Below are 10,039 nucleotides of genomic sequence, written 5' to 3'. Positions count from 1 at the left end.
ACAGGTGGATATGGTAAAGCCATATGGAAAATGCTAAAAACTGCATCAGTCAACCTGACTGTTTTCCTGCAGATGTCTAGGGGAGCAGTTTAGGAATGGGGATTATATGTTTCCATGGAATCCCTAACCTTGCCTCAGTCAATGCTCTTGATTTTAAAAAGCAATACAAGCTGCTTTGGAGACAAATGGCTGATTTGTGAAATAGGATATAAATCTTTAAAATCCATCAATCAATGCACCTTGATTTGCTCATCAATTCAAAATTGACTATTTCCCTTTCCTTGAACAAATTATAGCGATAAATTATTATTTTTATTTATTACATACGTATCCTACGTCTCCTCCAAATTGCTCAGTCCACATGACCTTCTTTTCCTTGTCTTTTATTCCCAAACAACTCCGTGAGCCGGGTTACACAAAGTATCTCCAAAGCTAGTATGGTACCACAACTGCATACCGCTTGGATTCTAAGGTTGGAATATTTGTTTCTTAAAAGGAAAAAGTTGTAGCTAAATAACAGAAAATTGAATACTGCTTTTATGACACAATATTCGGTTCACGCATAACCATCCGTTTCCTGGTGACTTTGTGATGATTATTCCAGCTCTTCAAATGTGTCACATCCCTGGTATTACAAAAAAACAAAAACAAAACAACCAATGTGTTATCCCCTTCATCAGTTCAAACGCTGGGCTCTAAATATATATTCACAAGAAAACAATGCATTCAACATGCAGTTCCCCCCCCCCAAAAAAAAAACAAATAAGAAAAACCAGTAAATGCAAGACAGATTCCAATATTCTTCAAGGTTATCCCAGAAGTCATGACTATCTCAACATAATTATTTTTATGTAAACTTCTCTAATGAATCCCTCTGAAATCTGGGTGCTTCAAGATCTCAAGACCCGCTAAATGAAGTTTAGTAAGGTTTTCCCAAAATATTTAAATTTCCCTCTGAATTGTGAGAAGTAATTCAGATGAGTAAAACACCTGTATAAATGTTAGATTACCTTTGATGGTAATATCAGCAATGATATCGTTGAGGAACATCAAAATTTCTGATGCCAAAGAGAGGTGTTGCTGCTGATCATGATCCCATCCAAAGTATGTCCTGGTGCAAAGAAATGTTGGCATTAACACCACAGCTCCATCTGAATGCTAAACATCTCTCTACATTTTTTTTTGGGTACCTACTCATTTTGCTGATGTCAGGCTGACACTGGCATAGCGTAATTTTTAATGGAGCAGTTCATCACTCATACCCATGGGGCAAGAGTCTTTTTTGTATAATCAGGCCCTCATTATTCACAGTCTTACTCTTCAGTATGCAGAACCACAAAGAAGGGATACACTGGGTTGTGGCATTTGGGCTAATGTGCAGTGATATCGTAGGTGACATTATAAGGTTTATCAAACAATCACTTTTTTCATAGGAATCAGCAGTTCCTGGTGCTGATTGAATTTCTTTCTGGCTGCATAAAACATTTAAAGAGGCCAATTAAAAAGGTCAACAGTGCAGGGTGACCAGGATCATATCCATCATGTTGGCATGGGCTTGCTATCCAAATGGCAGCAATGTTTACCCTTGTTTTGAAGGGATATGTAATTAATACATTCTGATAAAGCACAATAGCCATCTAAAAGAATCAACAGTTTAATCTCTCCTACTCAAGAGCAGATTCTAGGAAATAAACTGATGATTTTTTTAAAAAAAAAGAGGGGGGAGGGGGAAATTTTAAAGTGGGATATCAAGCAGCCCCCCTCTTTTATAATAAGGTTTACTTTTGCTAAACCTTTTTCCCCCTCAAAAGATTTGTTTTTAACTTCAGCTTTAGCGTACAAAGTCTTCCCAACCTTTTGATCTGTGTAATGTGTTGGACTATATCTCCCATCGTTCTAGGGTGTGAATAATAGGAACTGAAATCCCACATATTGAGAAACACTACCTGGAAATAAATTCTATTAAATGGAAATGTCTATGGAGATTCTCAATCATACAGGTCATGTTTGTCCCAAAGGTGCTTTTTCAAGAAGCAACTGGACTTTCTTGTTTTTCTTTGTTCTTCAGCTGAAGAAGCTTCTTGGATGAGAAGTGAAATGTCTTCAAGACTGACTTCTCTGATCTGGCAAATATTATTTAAAACAACTAAATTAAACATTAAATGATGATGATAATGATGATGATGACGACAACAACAACAACAACAATAGTTGGAAAGGGTCTTGGAGGTCATCTAGTCCAACCCCCTGCTCAGGCAGGAAACCCTATACCATTTCAGACAAATGGCTGTCCTGTCTCTTCCTAAAAACTTCCAGTGTTGGAGCATCCACAGCTTCTGGAGGCAGGTTGTTCCAAATTAAAAAGTAAAACCCTAAATATATAAAAAATAATAAATAAAAGAAAACAAAAACTCAAAAAAAAATTTCAAACAACAGACTTGATGGACTACTAGGTCTTTTTCTGGCATCACTTTTCCATGTTTCTATGTAAATCCTTTTCTGGATATGTCACTTGGTCACTCATTCCCTGGTCATCTCCTATTTGGACTGTTGCAATACACTCTACATGGGGTACCCTTGAAAAGTATAAGGACGTTTCAGCTAGTACAGGATGCAGCCATCTGGATGGGTGCCCAAAGAACAGTGCGTGTAACATGTTTGCTGCATAAGCTTCACTGCATGCCAGTTTGTTTCCTGGTCCAATTCAAGATGTTAGTTATGACTTTTAAAGCATGGCATGTTAACTATGGAACATTCTTCATTGAATTTCATCAGTCCCTCCCACCCAGTCAGGCAGGGAAGGTATGTTACGGGCCCCATCTGTTAAAGAACTCCAACTGGCAAGGTCCTAGTCCAGGGATCCCCAACTTATGGGCCACGGCCTGGCATCGGGCCGCGGGCTCTTGGCCAGCGGGCCACGGACACAGCTGGCCGGTGCGCACACGCATGGGCACGCATTTCCCCCCTCTCATGCTAGCACCCATGGCCCCATTGGCACATGCATGTGGGTGCGAATGGGGACGCTAGTGCTAGGTGAGTGTCCAAGCCCGTCTGTGCATGCATGAAGGAGGCCGCTAGCCCGGGTGGGTTGCACGGCCTGTTTGTGCATGTGTGAATGGGCCGCTACCTGCCACGGGGTGTGTGTGGTGGTTTGTGCATTCACACGCTGCCAGTGCATGCTGCATTCGCAAACAGGGCTGCTAGTGCCATGCCAGGGTGTGTGGCCCCATGCACGCACGCGCACCAATTTTGAAGCTGCTTTCCTTCTCTCCGGTCCCCCAACCCAGAAAGGTTGCAGACCACTGTTGTAACTTTTCAGAAAGATGTGAAAACGTGGCTCTTTGGTCTTGCTTGGAGCACACAGAGGAGCATGCAGCCATGGAACTGGTTAGTGCCTTGAAAGTCCTCCCTTTGCCTTCAGAATGGGACAACTTGCCATGGCTAGTTTGGATGATGACTCTGCCCAATATCCCTATTCAGTCAAGAAGCTCACATACTGCTTTTGGGACAAACTCAGCTACAGCAGATTTTCATATGTACAATATTTAACAGTTTATTATGAATTTTCTTCTTTGCCTGCTGAATGCAGCATTCATTTCTCCATTAATTTGGTCCTGAAAGCAAGTGTGTCGCCAGATCATAATGTTCTTTTATATTATTCTTGCTGATTTACTTCTGCATTTGTTCTCATTAATATGTGATTATTATATTGAAAATGGAAGATAAAAAAATGTGCTTGCGTGTGCAGAAGAGAAATTAAGGTTTAATAGAATGTTTAATATCACAACAGGCATGATTGTTCTTATTATAGGACGGTATTTATAGAGTATCTCCTATCCAACCACATTCAGATACATTTAATATACGGAAGGGAAAGGAGGTGAAATCAATATGTGAGTTCATTTACATGGATTTGTATAAAGTCAAACCTCTTATCTTCCACACAAAGACTTAAATTCTAAAAATCCAACTGGAACTTAAAATTTGATAAAAAGCATTCTTATGCATGCTAATGCCATTTCATACAGTAAGTTATATGAAACTTATAGACAAAGGTTTAATAATATTTGGACTGCAGTTATTAAAATAATTTTGTAGCTGTTATCTTTTAGACCAGGGCTTTTCAAACTTTTCACAGATTGTACCACTTTTAGGATACGGCAAAATCCGAGTACCACCAGTCGCCTAGCAAGGTGTCAAAAACTTGATGACCAGGGAAAAAAGTGATAAAGTACAGGTAGTCCTCGACTTGCAACAGTTCGCTTAGTGACTGATCAAAGTTACAGTGGCACTGAAAAAAGTGACTTATGACCATTTTTCACACTTATGACCATTGCAGCATCCCCAGGGTCATGTGATTTCCATTTGTATGCTTGGCAACTGATTCACATTTATGATGTCACAATGTCCCGGGGTCATGTGATCCCCTTTTGCAACCTTTCGATAGGCAAAGTCAATGGGGAAACCAGATTCACTTCACAACCGTGTTACTAATTTAACAACTGCAGGGATTCACTTAACAGATGTGGCAAGAAAAGTTGTAAAATAGGGCAAAACCCATTTAACAAATCTCACCCCTTCTCTTTTTATATCCTCCTCTCTCTCTCCTTTTATATCTTCTCCTCTTCCCCCCTCCTCCTTTTTTATCCTCTCCTCTCTCCCCCTCATCCTTTTATATCGGGGGGGGGGGTTGAACTTGATTTCATTGAGGGCTGCATCAGCATTGTGGTTACTGGGGGGTGGGTGGGGCTGTGTGGCCAGCTCTATGTCACTCAGGTGGGGGGGGTTGCCTGTGGGGGGGAATCTGGGGTCTCCGGTGGAGGGGGTTAGGGTTCAACTCCTTCCTTCTCTTTTCTTCTCTTCTCCCTTTCTCCTCACGGCTTCCCTCACAAAAAGCCTCTTCTCTTTCTCACGCACACATTCCTTCAATATCCTCCCCATTCTCATAGACACGTTCCTCCAAAAGCCTTTCCTCTCTCTCTCTCTCACACACCCCTTTGGTGAGAAAAGCCTTTTCTCTTCTGTCTCTTTCTCCAGCATTTTTTTCTCTCTCTCTGCCACCAAACCTGCCTCCTACCAAACCTGCCTTTCTTCTCTCTGCCCCTCTCCTCCTCCTTTCTCTTCTGGGTGTGCCAGAAGTGCCGATCCTGGGGCCTTTGTCTCACCCCAGCAGCCCTGCAGTTACCGATGACTCTCTCGTGGCAAGTCCTGCGCTGTGCCGCTTTGCCTTGTTCCCTCCCACACTACATTTGGGCTAGGCTGGGCAGGGCCACGTACCACCTGCCAGGTGCCCGTTCCAGACCAGTGGTCCCCAACCTATGAGCTGTGGCCCAAGACTGGACCACGGGCTCTTGGCCAGCGGGCCATGGAAATGGCTGGCCAGTGCGCACATACATGGGCATGCATCCCCCCCACACTTGCGCTAGCGCCCAGGAACCCATTTACACATGTGCATGGATGTGAACGGGGACGAATGTCTGCGGCCCATTTGCGTAAGCTCGAAGGGGGCTGCTAGCCCAAGTGGGTTGCACGGCCTGTTTGCACATGCATGAATGGGCCGCTAGCCACCCTGGGTTATGCGGCCATTCACGCATGCGCATGGTTCCAGTACATGCATGAATGGGGCCACTAGTGCCACGCCAGGGTGTGTGGCCCTGTGTGCAAATGCCAATTTTGAAGCTGTTCTCCTTCCCTTCGGTCTGCGAGCCCAGAAAGGTTGGAGACCTCTGTTCTAGATTAAACCTTTGTCTAAAAAATGGACTCCATAATGCTAAAAAAAATATTTTCATTTAGACTGTTATTTTAGCGCACACTAATTTTATTATAAAAATGATGGTAAATTATAAAATTATTTTACTGCAGCATTCAGTGTACTGTAGAGAAGTATTTCCAGGAAGTTTTGAAGTCAGTTGCAGTCTAGTAAATGGAGGTGTTTTGTTTACAGATCCAGCAACTATAACCAGCGAAATTCTCATTTGCACTGAGTACTACAGAATGATACACAGACTCAATCTAGTTCCATGGCACTTAAAAAGATTTAACTACTGAGTAAACCATGCATTTGAGTAAGCCACCAAGTCATTGATTGAGATGGGCATCTATAGGAACTGAATGAATACATACATATACACAGTGCTTCTTTTGTAAAAAAAAAAAGGTGCCGGATATATATATATATATATATATATATATATATATATATATATATATATATATATATATATATATATATATATATATATATATATATATATATATATATACACATATATATATATATATATATATATACACACATATATATATATATATATATATATATATATATATATATATATATATATATATATATATATATATATATATAAGGGATGCGGTGGCTCAGTGGGTTGGGACGCTGAGCTTGTCGATCAGAAGGTCGGCAGTTTGGCGGGTCGAATCCCGAGTGCCACGTAGCAGAGTGAGCGCCTGTTACTCGTCCCAGCTTCTGCCAACCTAGCAGTTCGAAAGCACGTAAAAATGCAAGTAGAAAAATAGGGACCACTGCGGTGGGAAGGTAACAGCGTTCCGTGCGCCTTTGGCGTCTAGTCATGCCGGCCACATGACCACGGAGACGTCCTCGGACAAGCGCTGGCTCTTCGGCTTTGAAACGGAGATGAGCACCGGCCCCTAGAGTCGGAAATGACTAGCATGCATGTGCGGGGGAACCTTTACCTTTACCTATATATATATATATATATATATATATATATATATATATATATATATATATATGGACAAAATCAGTTATAGCAGACTTTCATATGTACAATATCTTAAGTTTATTATGAATATTCTTCTTTGCCTGCTGAATGTTGCATTCATTGCTCAAGTTAATTTGGTTTTGAAGCAAGTGTGTTGGCAGGTTTGAAAGGGCCTAGAGCAGGGGTAGGCAACCTCGGCTCTTTTATGACCATGAGTTGCCTACCCCTGGCCTAGAGGTTGCCTACCCCTGGCCTAGAGATCTTATTCTTTTCTCACTCAAATCATTGCTTGTGACAAATGTAGTTACAAAAAATTCCTCTCTGTTTAATGGCTTATTCCCAATGGGACAAATGAAGGACAACCCCACCCCCTGCCCCCAACAAAATATGTATTTCAAAGTAAATGTCTTTTCATCAAGCTACCAGTCCTCACAAATGAATCCTGGAAAAAATTCAATCTATCTTGCATTGGGAACTCTGCAGTGTTTAAAACCAGATGGCAGCTTTTACTTGTCTCTCCTCAAACACAACTATTACACAACTATTGACAGCAAGTACTTCCAAGAGCTGCATCGGCACTTACATCTAAGTTGACTTTTTAACATGTTTTAATTTTTAACGTTTTAAATCTTAATTTTAATATTTTAATGTTCATTGTGTATGTTTTATATGCCGATATTTTCCTGTACACTGCCCAGAGCCCTGCCTTGAGGGAGATGGGCGCTTTAGAAACACAAAATATAAATAAATAAAACTGAAAAACAGATACCTCCAACTTCAGAAAACCAAGCAAACTTATCTTCCTGCCACGGCTCTGCTCCCCTTTTGACTCATGGTGCAATGCCCTATACACTATGAAGATATCTTCTCTCCCCCCGCCCTCCCATAGGTTGAATGATTTAAAATGGGGGGGGGGGAAGCAACTGAAGCTTCCTGCTCAGGGAGAGACACCATTTTATTGTGATTAGGTAAAGGTTCCCCCGCACATGCGTGCTAGTCGTTTCCAACTCTAGGGGGCGGTGCTCATCTCCCTTTCAAAGCTAAAGAGCCAGCGCTTGTCCGAGGACGTCTCCGTGGTCATGTGGCTGGCATGACTAGACGCCAAAGGCGCACGGAACAATGTTACCTTCCCACCGTAGTGGTCCCTATTTTTCTACTTGCATTTTTACGTGCTTTCGAACTGCTAGGTTGGCAGAAGCTGGGACAAGTAACAGGCGCTCACTCTGTTACACGGCACTTGGGATTCGACCCGTGAAACTGCCGACCTTCTGATCGACAAGCTCAGCGTCCTAACCCACTGAGCCACCGAGTCCCTTTGTGATTAGTGATGCTATTTGCAGCCACTAGGAAAGAGCAGAGGAAATACCCACGAGCCTGCGGAGTAGGCACAGAACTGTTTTCTTCCATCAAGCAAAAGCAATTTCCAGACTACAGGTAGTCTTTAGTTACCAACAGCACTGACTTATGACCGTTTTTCACACTTACAACACCGTTGCAGCATCCCCATGATTAAAATTCAGACGCTTTTGGCAACCGATTCATACTTACGACGGTTGCAGTGTCCTGGGGTTGTGCGATTTCCCCTTTTGCAACATTCGGGCAAGCAAAGTCAATGAGGAAGCCGGATTCCTTTAACAATCGTGCTACTAACTTAACTGCAGCGATTCACTTAACAACCCTGGCAAGAAAGGTCACAAAATGGGGCAAAAGTCACTTTAACAGATGTTTCACTTAGCCACAGAAATGCATTCGACGCGCTCGGTTATGGTCGCAAGTCGGGGACTAGCTGTACTACAGAAGTTTCGTCTTTTCTGTCCCCCTTCATTAACTCAATCTGCACCTCTCTTCTGGGGAGGCCAGCAACGTCTCTAGTCTAGCTCCCACTAGGGCACCAGCTGCTCTTGTAAGCTTCAACTCCTGGCGGAAGAGGCTTCCATTCTCCCACTCCGGCTGCGCGGCTCGCGCTCTTCCCAAAGCCCCAGTGTGAATTGCCAGCCAAGCCGGAGTATCTCCCAGCCAATGGCTGAGGGCAGCCGTCGCAAGACGCAGCGTTCCCCTTTTACCCACCGCGCTCCTTCTGCGCCGCGTGCAGTAAAGGATTGCCGCCGGTATTTGCTCGCTCGCGCTTCGGCTGGCGCCAGGCCACTTGCCTGCTCGTGTGCTGCGCACGCGCCTCACTCGTTGACCTCTCGGCTTCTCTTGTGGCGGCGCTTTGGGAGAGGAAAAGGGGAGGGGGCGGGGTTTTAGGAGTCTTCTTATGCAGGGAGGCGGGGTCTCCAACCCTGGCAAACTTTAAGGCTTGTGGACTTCAACTCCCAGAATTCCTCAGCCAGCGCGAGGAATTCTGAAAGTTGGAGTCTACAAGCGTTAAAGTGGCCAAGGCTGGAGGGCCCTGCTCTTATGGAGCGGGAGGAGTCGAGTCTCTCTTTTTTTTTTTTGAGCGCTGCTTTTGCGTCGCCCGCTTTGGATTCCGTTCCGCCGTGCGCCGAGTTGTGCGCGCAAGTTTTCTCCGCGGGCTGCCCGAGTTCACAGCAGTGGTGTTGTTCAAGTTCTTGGCTTGGCTTTCTGTTTCTTAGCTGTGATTTTTACTTTATATATAAGGGGGGAAAAAGAGTAAAAAACTGGGTACGGAAATTCCAGTACTGGCCTCTGTGCCTGGAAGAAAGCCACTCCTGCTTTCTGGCTTAACGTGTTTTCTTGTATTTGCACTGAACCTGATTACTGAATTGACTTTTTTCTGGCTTGGCACTATATAATCAGCAACATATTGAAATGTTCCGGTTTGTTCAGCATGCTAATCTCAAAAAACAGGGCAACATAAGAATGCAGTAGCTTGATCTTTATATGGCAGGAGTAGGCAACCTCGGCTCTTTTATGACTCGTGGACTTCAATTCCCAGAATTCCTGAGCCAGCCAAGTTGGCTCAGGAATTCTGGGAGTTGAAGTCCACGAGTCATATAAGAGCCGAGGTTGCCTAACCCCTGTTATATGGTAAAGCATATTGTGAGGATGCAGGTAAAATATGACCGTGGATTATTAGATGTTTTGTAATTGTACATATGATAAATCGAACTATAAGAAGGCACCGTAGGCTAGATTGCACCGTGTGTTATATTAGTTGTACTTCTGTTGTGAAAAATCAGTCCAACGTTTATTCTTTGCTAATAATTTCAAAATTGAATGGTTTGAAGGCCCTTTAAACTGATTGACTATATAGATGATGAAAATTATGTCCCATCAAATCACAGTTGGCTCTTAGATTTTCTCCATCTGTCCTTACCTGTTCTTTTAAATTT

The 10,039-nt window shown here is 43.2% G+C and overlaps 1 long non-coding RNA gene across 3 annotated transcripts; it reads right to left on the bottom strand.

Moving 5' to 3' along the window:
• Positions 1 to 260: 260 nt before the first annotated feature.
• LOC308660862 lies at positions 261 to 8,887 on the bottom strand. Of its 3 annotated transcripts, none has more exons than XR_014024830.1 (3): positions 8,811 to 8,887; positions 1,011 to 1,111; positions 261 to 625 (listed from the first exon to the last, which is right to left on the bottom strand). It is a non-coding gene; the product is annotated as an uncharacterized lncRNA (long non-coding RNA). The 3 variants fall into 3 exon arrangements; XR_014024831.1 differs by having other exon boundaries at positions 8,292 to 8,881; XR_014024832.1 differs by lacking the exon at positions 8,811 to 8,887 and adding an exon at positions 1,947 to 2,768.
• Positions 8,888 to 10,039: the final 1,152 nt, after the last annotated feature.

Source organism: Vipera berus (genome assembly GCF_964194415.1).
Source record: "Vipera berus genome assembly, chromosome: 2".
NCBI classification, from domain to species: Eukaryota; Metazoa; Chordata; class Lepidosauria; order Squamata; family Viperidae; genus Vipera; species Vipera berus.
This window is presented reverse-complemented; position numbering and strand designations above follow the sequence as displayed.